The 18,841-nt window shown below is 40.7% G+C and overlaps 1 long non-coding RNA gene across 1 annotated transcript; it reads right to left on the bottom strand.

Moving 5' to 3' along the window:
- Nucleotides 1-6,922: 6,922 nt before the first annotated feature.
- On the bottom strand, nt 6,923-9,119 carry LOC136719175 (uncharacterized). The gene is made up of 2 exons (XR_010805369.1): nt 9,036-9,119; nt 6,923-8,619 (listed from the first exon to the last, which is right to left on the bottom strand). It is a non-coding gene; the product is annotated as an uncharacterized LOC136719175 (long non-coding RNA).
- Between the last annotated feature and the right edge of the window lie 9,722 nt (nt 9,120-18,841).

The raw sequence follows: 18,841 nt of genomic DNA, 5'->3' as shown, positions 1-18,841 counted from the left end.
AGGAGTAGCTGGTCGGTCCCACCCCTCCTCCTCCACTGAGCGTGGACACCCCTCCTGCTCCCATGGGACAGGACAGGGAGTTCTGGGCAGTCATCCAGAGGGTTGTGGAGTCTCTGCAGCTTCCCTAGCCCTCTGACCCTGCCACCGCGCTCCAGATTTGAGAGGGGTCAGCATGCACAGTGGCCCACACGGGCCCTCCTGCTGCTGCCTGACCTCCTCGAGGAACTGAGGGCCACCTGGGACCATCCGGCAACAGCCCCCGGCCTAGCCAGGAGAGGGGAGGCTTATGCCAGGACCCAGGGCACAGCAGAAGCGGGCTTGGTTGAATTTCCCCACGTGAATTACACCATAGCCTCAATTGTCTCCCGTGGGTCATCACGGTGATGTGCCGGGGGCAAGGGCGACTGGGCGATCCCTGGCAGCCATTGGGGCGACGCGCCACCAGCTTTGGCTGTCCCAGGCACGGCGGGTCCCTGAGGTGGATAGGACTCGCCTCATGGAAGCCGCTATTTCGCCAGGCTTCACTTTTGGCCTCTCTGTGGAGGCAATGACCATCAAACCCGGCAACTAGTTCATCACGGTGGATCTGAAAGATGCTTACTTTCACATCCCCATTGCACAGGCGCACAGGAACTTTCTCCGCTTCGCCTTCGAGGGCCGAGCTTTCGAGTTTGCTGTTCTCCCCTTCAGCCTGTCATTAGCCCCACACACTTTTTCCAAGTGCATGGACGTCGTGTTAGCCCCCTTGCGTTGTCAGGGGGTCCGTGTCCTCAATTATCTAGACGACTGGCTGGTTTGTTCTCACTCGAGGGAGCAGGTTCAGAAACACACAAACCTGATTTTAGGCCGCCTCTGAATTGGGCCTGACGCCAACTCAGCAGGCACAGTTCCTCGGACTGCGCCTCGATTCTGTTGCCATGCTCACCATGCTGGCACCAGAGAGAGTTGCCTCCATACGCACATCCCTCTTCTGACTGAGAGCTCGTGTCAGGGTGTCCCTTTGCTGCTGCTGCTGGGCCGCCTAGCGGCTGCATTACAGACCCTCCCCCTCGGCCTCCTCCAATTGAGGCCGCTGCAGTCGTGGTTCAGGCGCTCCGTTGGTGGCGGTGCCCTCACAATTTGACCCTTGGTGTGCCCCTGGGGCTAGTCTACCACCGAGCAGTTGACGACACCGAGCAGTTGACGACAGATGCCTCCAAGCAGGGTTGGGGAGTCTGAGGCAGGTGGACAGAGCCAGCACGGGCCCTCCATATCAGTGTCCTGGAGTTACAAGCAGTACTCCTTAGATTGTCCCATTTCCTGCCAGTCCTGCGGGACAGACATGTGCTGGTTCGGACGGACAACACAGTGGTGGTCGCCTGTATCAACAGGCAAGGAGGTCTCTGGTCACGCAGACTGTACTGTCTAGCACACCGTCTGCTTCTGTGGGTGCAGCCACGGTTCCGCTCCATCAGAGCAGTTCACCTCCCAAGCCTGGCCAACACGGCGGCGGACTTCCTCTCTTGGGAAAATTCCTCTCTTGCTTCAGCTCTGGCACGTACCTTGGCAGCTGTCACACTTGCAGAGGATTTGCTGAAGCTCCTTGAAGAGGTACTTGCAACTGACATGGTCGCATATGTTTTAGCTGGTTACACTATGGGCAGCCTCATAAATAATAATAGTTTTTCATGTATAAAGGAGAGTGTTGCTGCTAATAAATATACAGTAACATCTAGTGCTCTGCATTGTGTTGTGTACTTATATTCTAGCCAGACCACGATCACGTTTTGACTCCAGTAAGTATTTTATTTATTTCCCCGTCTAGACTCCTGCAATGTAAGGAATGTTATTCCAGACGGATATCGGTGCAGCCAGAGACCATTTTGGTTATTAGCGCCAGAATGCTAATCTGACCTCCTAGGGAGCAAAAGGTTTACTTCCTTATAATTTCTCTAAAATACCACTGCAACCATTTTAAAACAGATCTGCGCTAGCCACTCATATAATAACACTAAGGAAAACAAACATATCATTTTTACTTTTAATGTTATGAGGGGAGCTCACCTGCAATGTAAGGATTGTTATTGCAGACGGATATCGGTGCAGCCAGAGACCATTTTGGTTATTAGCTCCAGAATGCTAATCTGACTTCCTAGGGAGCAAAAGGTTTATTTCCTGCGGGGAAACGGGAAGCACCCCAGAATTCCGCACCAGTTTGTAGTCCCCTTCACCGAGTCATTGAGCTAACTGGCTACACTAGCACATCAAGTGTAGCAGATAACTAAAGCATCAAACAGCTCTCCTGTTGTTTCAGATTAACAGTTCTTTACCTTCCGAAATACACTCCAAACAGACTCTCCACCTAGGTCTCATTTCAAGTCAAACCCCTCCCTTGGTTACCGACATACTAACCCATTTATAGCTGTGGCTATATACGCCTCCTCCCCAGCTAAACCATTAATCAGATCCAGTTAGACCGTTGCATAATTATTAATTTAAATATAAAACAGTTCAATTGTGTTATTGCACTTGAAACTATTAATAAATAATTAAATAAACAAATACATATATATAAAATCATAGTATCAAATACCTTACCAAATAGCAGCATATACACAAATAATCAGTCAGTTTTAACACCTCCCGCCACCAGCGGCAGCATCACAGACCCTCCCCCTCCGCCTCCTCCAGTTGAGGCCGTTGCAGTGGTGGTTCAGGTCTCTCAGGATGCACCCTCGCCGCGATCGAGCACACCGAGTCACAGTCACTCCGGCGTGCTGGAAGGCGCTCCGTTGGTGGCGGAGTCCCCACAATTTGACCCTCGGTGTGCCCCTGGGGCCAGTTTACCACCAAGCAATCATGAGAACAGACGCCTCCAAGCAGGGTTGGGGAGCATCCTGGAGTTACAAGCAGTATTCCTTGGACTTTCTCATTTCCTGCCAGTACTGCGGGACAGACGTGTGCTGGTCCGGACGGACAACACAGCGGTGGTTGCCTATATCAACACGCAAGGAGGTCTCTGGTCGTGCAGACTGTACTGTCTAGCACGCTGTCTGCTTCTGTGGGCGCAGCCATGGTTCAGCTCCATCAGAGCAGTTAATCTCCCCGGCCTGTACAACACGGTGGCGGACCTCCTCTCTCGGGGAGGGCCCCCAGGTCTCGGAATGGCGCCTCCACCCGCTTGTGGTACAATGACTGTGGAGCCGGTTCAGCAGGGTGGACGTGGATCTCTTTGCCTCGGCAGAGTCCACACACTGCCCACTATGGTTCTCCGTCCGAGACCGCTCAGGAACCCTAGGGATCGACGCGCTAGCCCACACATGGCCACGCTGTCTCCTTTGCGCGTTCCCACCGTTCCCCCTACTCCCAGTGGTCCTGGAGAAGGTCAGGAGGGAACGAACGACATTTCAGCTGATAGCCCCATGGTGGCCTCGCAGATTCTGGTTCGTGGACCTGATCGCCCTCCTCCAAGGAGAGCCTTGGCAGCTCCCAGTGAGAGCGGACTTGTTGTCCCAGGTGCAGGGCACGCTTCGGTACCCCGATTGATTGCCTGGGGTCTGTAGAACGCGGTAGTTGCCACTATTCAGTCGTTGAGAGCTCCCTCTACGAGGTCACAGTATTCCTACCGCTGGAGGACGTTTAGCACCTGGTGCCAAGACGGCGGTCAAGACCCAATTAATTGCCCCATCGGGGTCATATTGCAATTTCAACAAGAGCTGTTGGACCAGGGCAAGTCCCCATCCACGCTCAAAGTGTATCTGTCCGCCATCTCCACGTGTCATGTTCGGATTGATGACGAGCCTCCTGGGTCTCATTTTCTGGCTGTGCAGTTTCTAAAGGGAGCTCGACGGCTACGGCCTCCTCGATCCCTTTCACTGCCGCATGGCGCCTTGATGTAGTGCTGGACGCACTTTCCCAAGCCACATTTGAGCCACTGAACTCAGCTGAGCTGAAGCTGTTGTCAATTAAGACTGCGTTTTTTGCTGGCAATCACCTCTGCAAAACGCGTGAGCGAGTTACACGCCCTGTCCGTACACCTATCGTGTGTCCGTTTTGCGGAAGATGGCTCCAGGGTCACGCTTCGGCCTAAATCTGCTTTCCTCCCGAAAGTACTGTCTCCATTTCATGTCAACAGGCCTATTGAGTTGATGGCTTTTCATCCTCCTCCCTTTGCTTCAGAGCAAGAGAGTCGGCTTCACCTGCTCTGCCCTGTGCGGGCCCTCAGGTGCTATTTGGAATGCACTAAGGACCAACTGTTTGTGTCTTATGGAGCGTGGACACAGGGCCAGTCGCTTTCAAAGCAGTGCCTCCATTACCATGGCCTACAAGTCTACCGGGCCCCCTGGTGCCTGATCACCTGGTGGCCCACTCGACTCGAGGCGTTGCCACATCGTGGGCCCTTTTTCAAGGTGCCCCCTTGGCAGACATTTGTGCGGCTGCAGCTTGGGCCTCGTCGCTTACATTTTCCCGGTTCTACAGGTTGGATGTGACGAGACCGGTCCCTTCCATTGGGAACCCGGTGCTGGCTGCAGTCGAGCCCCAGTAGCCTGCAGGCTCTGGCTCCTGCCTTTCCTCTCCCAGTCTGCTCCTGTAAGTGCATCCTGAGGGAGCTAGTGAACCGTATCTTTCCCTTCCACCGGACTATGCCTTCCAGTCGAGCACCCACGCGAGCTGCTCCTGGATGTACAGACAGCCCTGTCGATGTGTTCCCGGGGTTTGTCATGCGGCCTACAGGCATGTTGCCTTACGAGGCTGTCCTGTATATAGTTCGTTCATTATGATTGTGTTGCGGTGGTGCATGCATTTGACCTGTACCCCGCTCTGTGTATTGGTCAGCAGGTCTGTGGCCCGCTCTGGCTGTATTACGCCATAGAGCAGGGGACCGCTGCTGTTGTCCTCCAGTGCCCCACTGTGTACATAGTTCATTTATTCACACGGTAGAGCTGTAGTTGCCTCGTCATTTAAACATACTTACAGATTCAATAGTACTTGACAGTGGGGCTGCAACAATCAATAACATTGATTATTAAAATCTACTAAAATGTGAATGTAATTCATCATTGATTATTTGGGTCTACCTGGGGCGCAGCTAAAAAAAAAAAACATGGAAAAAACACCCGTGGAAAGTATAGAAGCACTTGAATTTACATTGAAGGCAGTTTGCTGCAACATTTGCAAAGCTAAACTCACATGGTGAGCACGGCAATGATGCATGAGCACTGAATAGAGAATACACTGGAGCCATAATGAAATGACAGGGCTGAAGGCGCCCAGCACGGCTGCTGCCTCTGGATCCGACACGTCATTTATAGTCCTTCATCCGAAAAGTTGTCCGTCGAGGACAGCACATTGGATCCATTAAAACCTCACAAAGTACTCAGCCTTTCCCGTTTCTTGAACTGGTGTGCGTCTCGCAAGCTACGCCTGTTTCTTTTACCTCCTCAACTACATTATTATTATACATTTTATTTATAATGCACTCTTATTATACCCACGTTACACTCAAGCAAGAGTCAAAACAGACACAGTACACAGATGCAGTACAGTACAAACAGGCTAACCAAAGTAAGCAAGAAACCAGCTAGGTTAGTCAATAAAGGGGAGCAAGCAATAAAAAGGCTGAAAAGATTTTAAAATTTGTAACTAACACAGATCCTTAAAAACTTTTTCCAAAAAGGTGATTTTAAAGACATTTCTTTAAACTATCATGTGTAGGGCGCTTCTCAGAGCCTCTGGAAATGGTGCATTATTACAGAAGGCTCGGACCATATGATCAAACTAGTGCCATAAATATTGAATTCAAAATATAAATATATATATCATAAACAAGAAAACACTCTGCCACCCCCCCCCCAACCACACTTTGCTAGCTGCTCCCTCAGGACGAATTGCCCGTTTTTTGATTTGAGCCACTGTCCTCCCCACAAGGCTGTGCATGGCACTGTATTTACATGTCTTGAACATTGTTGCATTTCTTTTGCATTTGAGCATTAAAAATTAAACATTTATGATGATGTGACACTAATTGTTTTTTGTTTTTGAGTCAGGGGGCACTGTGATCCTAAGGAAAAAGCGTAGAGCGTAGAGCCCAGTCCAAGGTGACTAGGACAGCTAACAATCATGAATTAATTAAGTAACCCAGGGTGTTTGCTATAAACAAACTATATAATCTTTGTTTTGAATAAATGTAACTTAGTTAACGTTAAGCTAACCTTAAGTGCACGGCACGAGAGAAGGAAGAAAGCAATGCTAAATGGCATTTGTTATTTCTATGCAACTAGTTAGCTAGCTACTAATACTATGTATGTTTTCAAGAAAGACTTATCAACTCTGTTATTCCAGTTGAGTTTATTGAGGTATTTTTAGAAGCTAAAAGAGAGAAATGGAGATGAGGGGACTGTGATTAATTGCACAACTGCTCGTTCGCATGATTAAGCCCATGGCATCAAAATCTCACTACAGCCAGGTACCCAAACTAAGTAGGCAACCCTGTTATTTCTAAGAAGTGTTCATTAACTGCAGCATCAATGTTGATACAGTATGCAACATTTCATATATTTTAAATAGTAACAGTTAAAGTTAAGGACTCAAGCAAGGCTAGCAAGTTTTTGTTCCAAACTGTATATAAGTTGCACTGACATTAATGCACATTATGGCTAACACTATAGTATCTGCATAATGCTGTGTATCTCCTTGCATCTGTATTGTCACTTTACATAGTTAGTGCATAATATAATCTCAGTTTTTACATAAGAGAATATGCAAACTGATGTAATCAAATAGTGCTTTTCAAAATAGTTTAATAGCTCTTTTGATCTTATCTTCTCCTGACTCTCTCTCTCTTTCTTTTTTACTATCTCTCTCTTCTCTGTCTCCCTCTCTGTAACAAAACAGACAGACACACACACACACACACACACACACACACACACACACACAAGAAGAGATTGTGCAACTTTAATAAAAGTATTTTTGCCAACAGGTCCCTCTGTATGTACTTTATTATAGATAATACGTTTGTGTGACTGTAGTGTATAACTTTGGTTGTGTTTAGATGTAATTTTGGTATGAATTGCCATAAATAAGCTCTATTAAAATAATAAAAAATCTGGACCTCACTAATTTCTAAACCCTGGCTACGGCCCTGGTCGAATGGCCTCCTCTCGTTTGTAAACTTTCTTATGTTGTTTCTTCTTAAGAAGAGTTGCTTCTATGTGTAGTGATGTTGTTAGTGGAGTTCCACAGGGATCAATATTAGGGCCTGTGTTATTTCTAATCTATATTAATGATCTGGACCCTGGGATAGTTAGCAAACGTGTCAAATTTGCAGATGATACTAAAATAGGTGGCTCAGCAGATACATTCTCGGCAGCACAGGTTATTCAAAGAGACTTAGATAATATTCAGTTGTGGGCTGACACCTGGAAGATGACATTAAATGTGGACATGTACAAGGTATTACATTCAGGTAACAAAAATGTCTACTATAATTACACTATGGGAGGAATAAAACTGGAAGAAGTAATATTTAGATAACCTAACAACACAATAGCTGGACACGAAGAGCAGATTGATGTCAAAAGTTCAGATAATTCAGAAATGAATACAGTAGATGCTTTAAGGGAATGGTATATAAGCACAAACTGAGTGGGCTGAGTAGTTTAAACACTAGACATTGAAAATTAACAGGCACAACTTGTACATTGAAGTTAGCACAATACAGCACAGTAAGACCACCACCACGGCTTTTAGTGCACACTTTGGTGATGTACACATAACCCGGGGGAGTAGCTAGATTCAGTGACAAAAATCTATTTGGCTGTTGTCAAGTCTCAGTAAGGCAACGGAAATCAAAATTATGACCAGAAATAACATCGTAAATGAAAGGAGCTTGGTTACTATGCACTCAAATTAATTTTGGGAAATGAGTAATGCCTAATAATAAGTCTTATTATTTATAGAATTTGGGTTTATAATGTATAACTTGTTAATTTCATTACAGCAATACTGAATTGTTGGAAGGGGCTAAGAAAATGCATGGACTGTTCTGATCAGAATAAAATAATTTTGGATAAATTAGCAAAGTTTAAGATTAGTTTAATAAAGTTACAGGGATTTAACGTGAAAGTTCTGGTAGTTCATAATTATCGCCTGCAAATGTTTGTCACAGAACCTCTCTTGCTATTGATGAATGAAGACAGTACAGGGAACAGGGTGCTGATAAGTGTGATAAGAGCTTATAGTGACAGGGTTACAGGGTGGTATACATTTTTGCACTTTATTTCAAATGTTCATTCTTTTCCTCCTCTCTTCTTCTGAAACCCCTTGCATTATTCTATTTTCTGTAAAAACATAAGGTCATATGATTTTTGATAGCATTCTTAATTGTTTTCACCTTCTTTCAGTGCATTAGTTGTTTTTCTCTTTTAGCCATACACAAAATATGACCATTGTTCTGTTCTCCTTGCACATGACGTTGTACAATTCAACAGGCAGCTAAACCTCTTCTTTTGCATAAGAAACAGTCTGTACTTGTGTTCCAATATTTATTGCTGCACAGATTATGCCCCAGTGAATCATGTGGCAAATAACTGGGTTGGTACAGTTTCCAATGAATAGAAAAATAAAAGAGTGGTGAAACTACAAATAAAAGAAAAGAGAGTCTTAATTGCAATGTAAATAAACAGTTTACATACAATAAAACATAGCTATGCTAAATATAGCATCACAGAAAACTGGCAGGTCAATACGTCTTGTATGCAGAACACGTACTAAACGCAGACCTGATACAGTAGCTATCAAATAGAATTATAGTATATTTAACAAGATATAAATTACAAAAATACTGTCGTACCTCACGTTTAACAAACAATATCTAGTTGCATATACACGCATATATACATATAAAAGGGACACTTGCAGACTCAGGAAGCGGGAACGGTTTATGTACACAGCGCTTGCTAATCTATAACAAAATACTCACTTCTAAAGAAACACTACAAACTACAAGAAAAAATATCTTCTAAGATTAATATCTATATTTAACGAATACTCACAGACAATGCTTGCCAAAGCAACAAAGTTTCTGGATGTTTCTGCGATGCCCATGTAAACAATTAGAATTCTCCTCTACAAAATGGAGGATGCACTTTGACCTTATACAGGAAGTGCTTTCCAACCAATCGGAAATTACCCCTTACTGCTAAGTGAAGACATTTACAAATGTAAACAAATCCACCACTAGGTGGCAGAAAATCCAAACATAAAACGAACATAAAGTAAAGACAGAACAACCATAGTGCACTCTAAGATCACTTAGTTTCAGATTACTAAGATTACTAATTACAAGACTAACGGTACAAATTATTTCAATTAAGGCTTTCAGAAAAGTCAGTTTCCTCTTGGTTATAAATAACAATATAAATAGGTCACAGTCAATGTAGGCCAGGGAAAGTTGGCAAACATATTTTGCAACAAATGCAATATTTAAGTGGTAAGCAATACATTTCAGCAAGAGCAGGTGTAGTATAATCAGCCTACCTATATCCAGACAGGACTGCAACTGCAGCACTTCGAATCAGCTTTAATTTATCAACGCATTTCTTCAAATAAACCTTATAATAACGCAAAGAAATGTGTTCTATAAACAAGTGCACTGAATCAAAAGCGATATTTTACTTGAGTAAATATTCCAGAGAACTTATTAGTGCTACCCAGTTAGAATTCAGAGTGTAATTTACCTATAACATAATATGAATAAATATACATAATATTATGTATAAATAGGTAATATACTTTAAGTAGTTAATATAGTTAACTGATCCTTGCCTCACATATCCATCATAAACTCAATTTTAGTTTTCTGTAACCAATTGCCATTTAATTATTTTCAGAATGAAATTGTGTATATATAACTAAAATTACAAGTTTCTCAAATTATACATTTATTTCACAATTATTGGCACCCTTGCTTTCAGTACTTTTGTGCTCCTTCCCCTTGGAAGGATTATGGCACTGAATCCTATTCTATACATCTTAATGAGATATCCATTAGTCTGCCCTATTCAATACAAACCACAGGTTTTCAATAGGACCATTTGAAGAAAAACAGCCCAATAACATTAAAGACCCTCCACCAATTTACAACATACACATAGAGTATTTTAACACATGTATTAGTCTAAAAATAAGATCAGACCTCATCAAAGGAAGTACAATAGTAGATAGGTGGGTTCCATGGGTGCGGCCAAATTTTGTATGACTCATTGCATTAATATTCCTATGTCATATTTGGGGGCGTGTGTTAGGTGCATCATCTTATTCACATGTCATATCCAGAAGGAAGCAATAAAATAAAATAAAATATATAGCTGCAAGCATCAATGCAGGGGGACAAGTACACATCTACACAGTACCATTCAGTCTAACACATTCCAGTGTAGTTCAATACTGCAGAGTATCACACTTTATGCAATTAATCCATTGCTGAAATTTGATTGGCTCATGGCAGCCATCACGTTTCATCAATCATATTGCCTTTAACAAATCTGATGGAGGACCTAGCCAAGGGTGTACAAATTCGCCATGAATCATACTTGCGGTTTCAGAGAAGAAGACGTTTGAACATTTTCCAAAATGTGTCACTTAAACCAATATTGTCACCAGCCCATGTGACATATGGCTTCCAATTGCATATGGCATCGCTCTACATTGCCATCACTGTATGAAGCTTATTGGTTTTTATAGGTTTTTGAAAATAACGGTGGAAAATGTATAATAACTAGAAGTTGCAGTACATTTTTGAGGCTTTCAGGTATTTGCAGTCGAGAAATGTATGGTTTCAGACTCGTAAAAATATTATTCAGATGAAGGGAAATTTTGACATCATTTTTTGCATTAATGTTTTGTTAGGCAAAATCGGCATAATTTTCATGGTCAAGTTCTCCCCCTTGTGGTCAAATAGTACCAGTAAAAATCTCAAAAAGACAACTACCTTTTATTTTATTTAAGCATATCAATTTTAATTAAGTTAGTAATAATATAAATAGCTCTGGTATCATAAAAGATTAGTAAACACTTTATTATCTAAGTTTCGTTTGTGTACTGGTTTAAAAAACAGACCAACTTTAAGTAGCTTATAATTGCTGCAGCTTTTCAATTTGCAGTTTACTTCTAACCCTTATTTAGTTGCTTACCTGATGTTTCATTTGATTGTCATATTGAGTTCTTATGTGTACGTTTTATGTTCCAGCACGTAAAAGCAAAGTATAAAACGAAGTGCAATACCTGCATTTGTTTTTATTATTGTGCCTCATCATGTATGTCTGTCTGTTTTTTCAGGTGTATTGTTGCATATAAAACGTCTTATGCAATTCCGCACAGTTCTGCATATAGCATGTTACCCAAAGTTATGATTTCAATGAAGGGGAAGAACACAAATTTGTGCCACCAGGAGTCGTCCTAGAGCCTGCACAGAGGCACCCGGAAGCGCCCAGAGATCACATACTAAAACCTGCCCAGAGGTGCCCGCGAGCGACCGATGTCAAAGACAATAACTTTATTTTTATTTAAGTCCAGTGGGCAACAGCAAAACATGATTACACTAGGAGATCAGCAGACAGGATCATGGACATATCCTTATGTATTTGTTCAAGGTGTTTTAAAATACAAAGTATCACATTTACGCACTGTATTTAATTGTAGGCTGGTAATACACAATGCAATCATAGACAGTATAGTATTGGAATAAAAGCATTGTTATTGTTATTATTATTATTCACTGATTCTTGAGATAAGGGACAAAACATGTCCTACATAGAAAAGTTGTCTTTATGTTAAAAATCAATAAATGTATAATAGAAATGCTTAACAAAATGTATCTAAAGGAACTGTGAATACTGATGACATTAATTTCATATATTTTTAAATAATTTTAATTAGAATTTGTTAATGAATGCTCTGTACTCTGAAAGTTCATGTAACTTAACCTGTCCTCAGCAAGAGGTCACAATGTCAAACTGCCTAAAAAAGTGTTTAGAAATGCTACAAATGTATAAATATGAATATCAAATGAAAGGAAAGGACCAAGATAGAAAACAATACATAAAGTGAACCTTAAACTATATTTTCCATAAAAAACTAATTTTATAATCCTGAATAAATCAGGAAATGCTTGGTCAGCTATAACCCTGAGGACCCCTTTTACACTTCCTTCTTATGGTGGATGCAACAGTAGGACACATGGTCTGGTAAGTTTTACATTTTTTTATATTTTAAACAAACAACAAACTAAAACAAACTTTAACATGTCAATACTGTCTTCCCATTATGATAATCTTAGTTTGAATTGTGGAATACATTTTGGCATTTTAGTTTAGGTTATAGAGGCAGCTAGCAACCGAGGAAAAAGGACAATGGCTCCAGTGTACAACACATGGTCAAGACGGAAAATATTAAATTTTGTCAACTCCATCAGACGTTAACTCAGGATCAGGTTTTATGTCAGAATTGACGTTTAAGCTGAAGTGCTCCCACAAACTCTTTAGAAAGTAATATTATTTTTGAATATGGGAAAATATTCTAATGTTATTTATTGGTTTTATTTACATATACATTTACACATATGGCCTGATTTACATAAGCTGTATACATAACACCTTTACATCGACAGGCTGGTGAGGTTACATACAATGCTATGCTTAAGATTTACTTTATTAATTCTAAGTATTAAAATGATATTATTTTAGGTAACAATTGACATTTGGTTTCACTATCACACCACTAACATTGTAAATACATGGTAGTAAATGCTATGACAAGATGTTGCACTGTAACTATCGCTGGATTTTAATTCAAAACTACAGTGACAAATTAAACTGTATTAAACTGTCCTCAACACTGTCCTTATCACATCTTAAAAGTGCAAAACTTGTTTTACTTGCATGCAGGCGCACACACACACAAACACAAACACACAATTCACACACTACGCTGTGTAGTTTCAAATTGAGCTTTTCTAGATTTCTACAAGAATTCTAATATATTTTATTGCTTTGATCTGTACTGTAGACAAGCATGGCTAGGATGAAACTGTCAGTGGAGGAGCATAGAAAGAGAAATAGGGAGTATCAAAGAAAGAGAAGAGAGAAATTAAACAGTGACCCAGACAGCAAAAGTGTGATTCTAGAGAAGGCAAAAAGTAAGATGAACCAGAGAATTGGGAGCAAGAGAGCAGAGGTATCAGAGAAAGTATTGGAAGAATGCTCAGAAAAGGTCCAGAAAGTGCAGAGCAGTGCAGAATGCAGTGCAGCAAGTGGACACGCCCCCAGGTAGTCCACTAGACCAGAGTATTGAAGAGTAGGCAGGATCTTGCAAGTGAGAGGGAGAGGAGAAAAACTAGGAAAAGGCATTCTAGGTAAATAAAAGCTATGAAACAGAAAATTGAGAAGGTAACAAAACAGCAAAACCGACTGAGAATGCAAAAATGGCAAAGAAAGAAGGCTCAAACTAGTCGACCACTGACATTATCAGGCAAGACTCTAAAGAAGTATCGCCGCCTTCATAGGATCTGCCAGTTTGGTTTGACTTATAAGTTAGTAAGAGAGAGGAAACAAACTGTACAGAAAAAGGCAACATTTCTCCAGGGTATCAACCAGACTGTTCAGGAGTTCTTTGTGAACTCTTCACGCATGACAAAACAGATATGACAGCATCGCAAGGAACAAGATTAAGTGAATGATCCTGACTGACTCCATGATGAGCCTCCACAGTGATTTCATCAACAGGAACCCAACTTTGAAGCTCAGTTACTCTTCCTTCTGTGCTCTGCGACCCTTCTATGTTACGCCACCAAAGGCTTCTGATAGGAAGACATGTCTGTGTCACTATCATGAATATGCATGCTTAATGCTTCAGGTTCTAAGATCATCAGGTGTAATGAAGTCGACCAAACTAGAGGACAGCTTCCAATAGTTTGTTGCTCTCCAGAAAGTGAGGCCTGCCTTCTTTGCACCTGTTTACAGTGCTTAAACAAACACACGCTTCTGACCCCAGAGCAAGCTGGAATCCATGTTGAATGGGGGCAGTGGGAGCGAGTTAAAGAAGAAACAGCTAGTGGGATTCACTTCAACACAAACTTAACTTCCACAGCGGGAGTCTTTCAGAGCTGCTCCATCTATATGAGGAGAAACTGAGAAGTGTGACCACAACACATGTGTGCTTGGTTCACAATCAATCAAAAGCACACAGAAATGCAATTGATACTTGCAGTGAGAACATAGTTATCATACATGTTGACTTCTCAGAATCCTGGAAGTGCAGGTATGCCCCTGAAATACAAGCCTGCCATTTTGGCCAAAATTTGCCACAGTTGAATCTTCATACCGGAATGTATTACACCAAGGGTGATAAGGCAGCATTTTGCATAGTTTCAGAATTTAAGAGACAAGATGCTGCAGCAATCTGGATACATATGGATCCGGTCCTAAAAGACCATCGGTTACCACTGTGCACTTTTGGTCAGATGGTCTCAGTACCACCCACACTGGGCTTCGACAGAGCAACATAGAACTATTTCCCAACATCCCATGGCAAGGGTGCCCCAGATTGGAGGTGCATTGGGGGAACAGTAAGAAGAACAGCAGACAAATTGATTCTGCAAGGGAATGATGTGACAGATGGAAAATAATTATTTGAAAAGATCTCAAGACTGGAGACTGGCTAGCAGTGGTGTAGTATGTCCACTGGTGGCTAGCAAAGGCCATTGATGTGGACACGGAGCTCCAAGATGGTCCAACAGCAAATGTTCACCCAGAAAATGGAAGAAGGGATGTCTGTTTCTGTCCAGTCAAAGACATTCTACTGAAATTAACGGGTAAGGCATCTCCACTCCAATCAAGCCATACAAGAGAGCGCTACAGCATAGATCCAAAACAGACTACGGTTAGATATATTACACTACATAATCACCTACCTTGCAAGTTCTAGTTCTAAACCTATCCTATTCCTACCTAATACTTACCTTTGCTCTGAATCAATTATGCAGTACTTACCTTTACACATACCTGCAATACTTACTATATGAAATTGTATTTTAGAAAAATAATGAATTGGAAATGACACGTTTCTGTAGAGAATCACAACTAAGATACATTAAACTCATAGAAACTTTACTGAGGCATATTGAAGTATTAATAGTCTCTGACCAATGTTCTTGTATTTTTCCAATGAGCCATTGGAGACCTAGAGGGGGACATACTGCTGCAAGGAGGAAGGACAAAAACTGTTTGTTCAGTGTATTGTGTTTATATATTAAAACACCAGCTGAAATACATGTAATGATGTCTTCTTTGCCTAAGAACATTGGTTATATATGCTTAATACTAACAAATAAGGTTGAAAATTAAGGAATTTAGATGGGATTTTTCAGAATATCGTGAGATCAGAACAAAAATGTATATAATTAATTGTATTACTTAACTCCATTACTGAACACCATTATTAGATAATTGAGGACTTTACACTCTTGTTGGATTGATCAAATTAAAATAGCATGCATTTTAGTATGTCTGACGGAGTGAATAAATGTCAATTTTAAGATTTTCTTTTTTTAATGAAAGCCTGTTCCCTTACATTATTGGTTAGCTTAGACTTTTGTCTACAAATACATCCATTTCAAATTAATGTAGTATTAAAAAATATAAAATAATATTTAAAAAATGTTTTGTCCCTCATCTCAAGAATCAGTGTTCCTATATTCCCAGATAGCACAGCAGTGTTGGGCCAACGTCTGCCTGATGGATCATGAGTGGACTGATGTTGGAAGATGATGTCAGGCCGTTGTCTTTTTGCTCATCGGGCCAATATTGGCCAAACCATGTTGCCCGACGCCATCGTGCCCACATTGGACTGAGGTTCAAAACGACAATGGCCCGAAGTCGGTCCAATGTCGGTCAGTCCATCGGTGTTTTGACCTGCAAATGTTCATCCCCAAAAGTATCCTTTGCTCTCATAATGTATCCATTGTTGCTCATTCTCCTGTACCCCTCAGTGTTTTCAGAACCTGTTCTTGATTTTGAAGAAATATATTGCAGAAGAGCAGAACTATAATCACACATTTTCAATGCTTCGTTTTCTCTCTCCATGGTGAGGTATGAATGCGGGAAGCTTGACAGAATATTTCTAAAATGTGTATTATCCAATACACACAGTTATTAAAAAAGCTGACGTCTTATACACACTCAATTGAACCAAGCCTAATTAAATAACACATTTAATATTAAATAAGTAAATGTGCAGTAACCACTTGGAGAATTACAGATCCCCAGATCAAAACACAACACAAAGACATGTAAGATTGTATATTCAAATCACTCAGCAGAGGCATTATTAAGGAATAACAAGCACCAATTTTATTCACAAATAGTAGAATAAATGACAAACGTCTGATCTTGCTTCTCAGTGATCAAGTTCCTGAATCCTCTGAACACATCTGGCTCAATTCTGTAAACTACAAGGCATTTGATAAGCCGTATTCATTCTTATAACTGTAATGTTCATTGTTTTTTAAATTTAAACATTTTAATAGTAGTCTGAGGTAATCTGAGGAGACGCCTCTTCAATGTGGTCTCGAAGGAAGAGCACTTTCAAATAATGAAGCTGTGAACATTTGTGACAGTATCAAACATATTGATAATGATTATTATTCATACGTATGATATTTTAATGTTATATAGGTCAATTACGGAAGCCGAGAGTGCAAGAGCAAAACAAACTTGTTAACAGGACGTTGCAGCAACCACAGAAGAGAAAGTGCTGGTAACATTTGAAACACGTCAGCAGCATTCAGAAGAAGGCGTTGTTGCAACCAGGAGAGAAAGGGGTGGTAACTTTGAAAACACGTCAGCAACCAGTGGAGAGAAAGGGCTGGAAACCTCTGAAACATGACAGCGGCATTGAAAACAACACTGGCACATTCCAGAGAAACAGCAGCGACATTTAGAAAACGCGTGGCGTAAACAGGCTCATGTGGCGGAAATAGCTGAGGCGGAAATGGGATTGTGTGGCGGCAAAGACACATTCCAAGACGCTTGCGTAGGTTCCCATGTCTGCCATTGTGATACGGTAAAATCGCTCTCGGTGTTTGTGGATTGGCCAATCTTTGCTACAGTTATGTATTTAATTGACAGGTGTATCCTAGTAAAGGATTATTATCTTAATAATCTTAAAAGTTGTATATAATACAAATTGTTAATGTATTATTTTGCGAGCGTTAAAAACATGCATCACAATTGTAGGCTACATCTGAATTTAAAATTGATTTAGCTCGTCTACAAATCTACGTTTATTACAATAAAGTAGTATTTCATGTTGGGTTTTTGTATTCAGGCTATGCCTGAGTTGACTGTCTGGTGTTACGTGCCGATATACCTAGTTTGCAACACGCACAACACCGGCTGCAGATTTACCGGACACTTTTGACGCAGGACGGGATTTAAAACCTATTCTTTAACTGAAATACATTAATGTGTAAATTAACCATTACACGTTGTTAAAATAATGTTGCCTAATTACTATGTGCATCAAATGATTGTATAATTATAATGAGAATGAATACAATCCTTATGTATGTGCTGTTATTGTTTCAGCCACTTAGCTATTTACGCTATGTTCGTCAATATTGTATGGCCAAATAAATGCAAATACTGTACCAATGAAAACATCATACCGTTTCTCATCTTTTCATAGACTATTCGTAATACATTTGATCGGTAGTATTTTAAGATTCGTTTGGTGCGCACAGCAATTCCACCACAGGGTTAATACCAGGAAAAGTGTGTAGCTAATTTATACGTCCATTAATTTCAGTTTAAGAGAACTTCTTAAGAAAAAAATCTTAATGTGAGGGAATGTGGAGCCGGATGGCCACGCTATATCGTGATCTGTGCATCAGCTGTAAAAACATGTTTGTAGCAGACAGATTTGTATTTTTCTTTTTGTTTTAAAGAATGACCAACCCTTATCAATTTGAAATATATTGTTTCTTAAGTGCGACATTATATATATATATATATATATATATATATATATATATATATATATATATATATATATATATATTATGTACACCTTTAAAAAAAAAAAAAGTTGTCACACATTTAAAAACTTTTCATAATATTCTTCTTACTCTGCAGGTTGCTCAAAGTTACACTGTAACTGCCTTCTCTCAATTTCGGGATATGAAACGACAGGAAAGAAATACATTTTCCAACAGAAAGACCCAGAAACCTGTAAAAACCTGTGTTACAGTAATTTATTATTGCTATTGTTATTGTTATTATTTTTATTGTTATTGTTACTTTTATTGTTATCAAGGGTTTACCTCAATTGTAATTGTATATTTCTTTTGTTTCAGATTGAGGTTGGTAAAATGACTGAAGTCAATGGACAACTAAAAATCAAAAGAGGGTCTGCACTGCCTGTCACAACAACAGATGACACTGGATATGATCAACTTCTAATTGCTTCAGTTGAAAAGCACATGGCTTTTGACTGAGACTTTGTTGACCAGGACTATTTCTTACTCTACAAGGATGGGTCCAAAGCTTTTTTTGTTCCTGGAACCAATTTAATTTGAAAGCTTATAAAATTGCATGTGGAAAAGCCTACAAAAGAATGACACTTTATCTTTGCCTTCACAGAGACTATGAAGCAACAGGCACGTAATCACAATTTAATTCAATCATTCATTACAGTGAAGTGTACCCCATTAGTGTTACTCAACCGGGTTCCTGAAGGGGCCAAAATGTCTGCAGGTTTTCAGTATACCTGTGCACTTAACAACCTAATTTAGCTTATTATTATC

The sequence above is a fragment of the Amia ocellicauda genome, chromosome 23 (assembly GCF_036373705.1).
Source record: "Amia ocellicauda isolate fAmiCal2 chromosome 23, fAmiCal2.hap1, whole genome shotgun sequence".
In the NCBI taxonomy this organism is placed as follows: Eukaryota; Metazoa; Chordata; class Actinopteri; order Amiiformes; family Amiidae; genus Amia; species Amia ocellicauda.
This window is presented reverse-complemented; position numbering and strand designations above follow the sequence as displayed.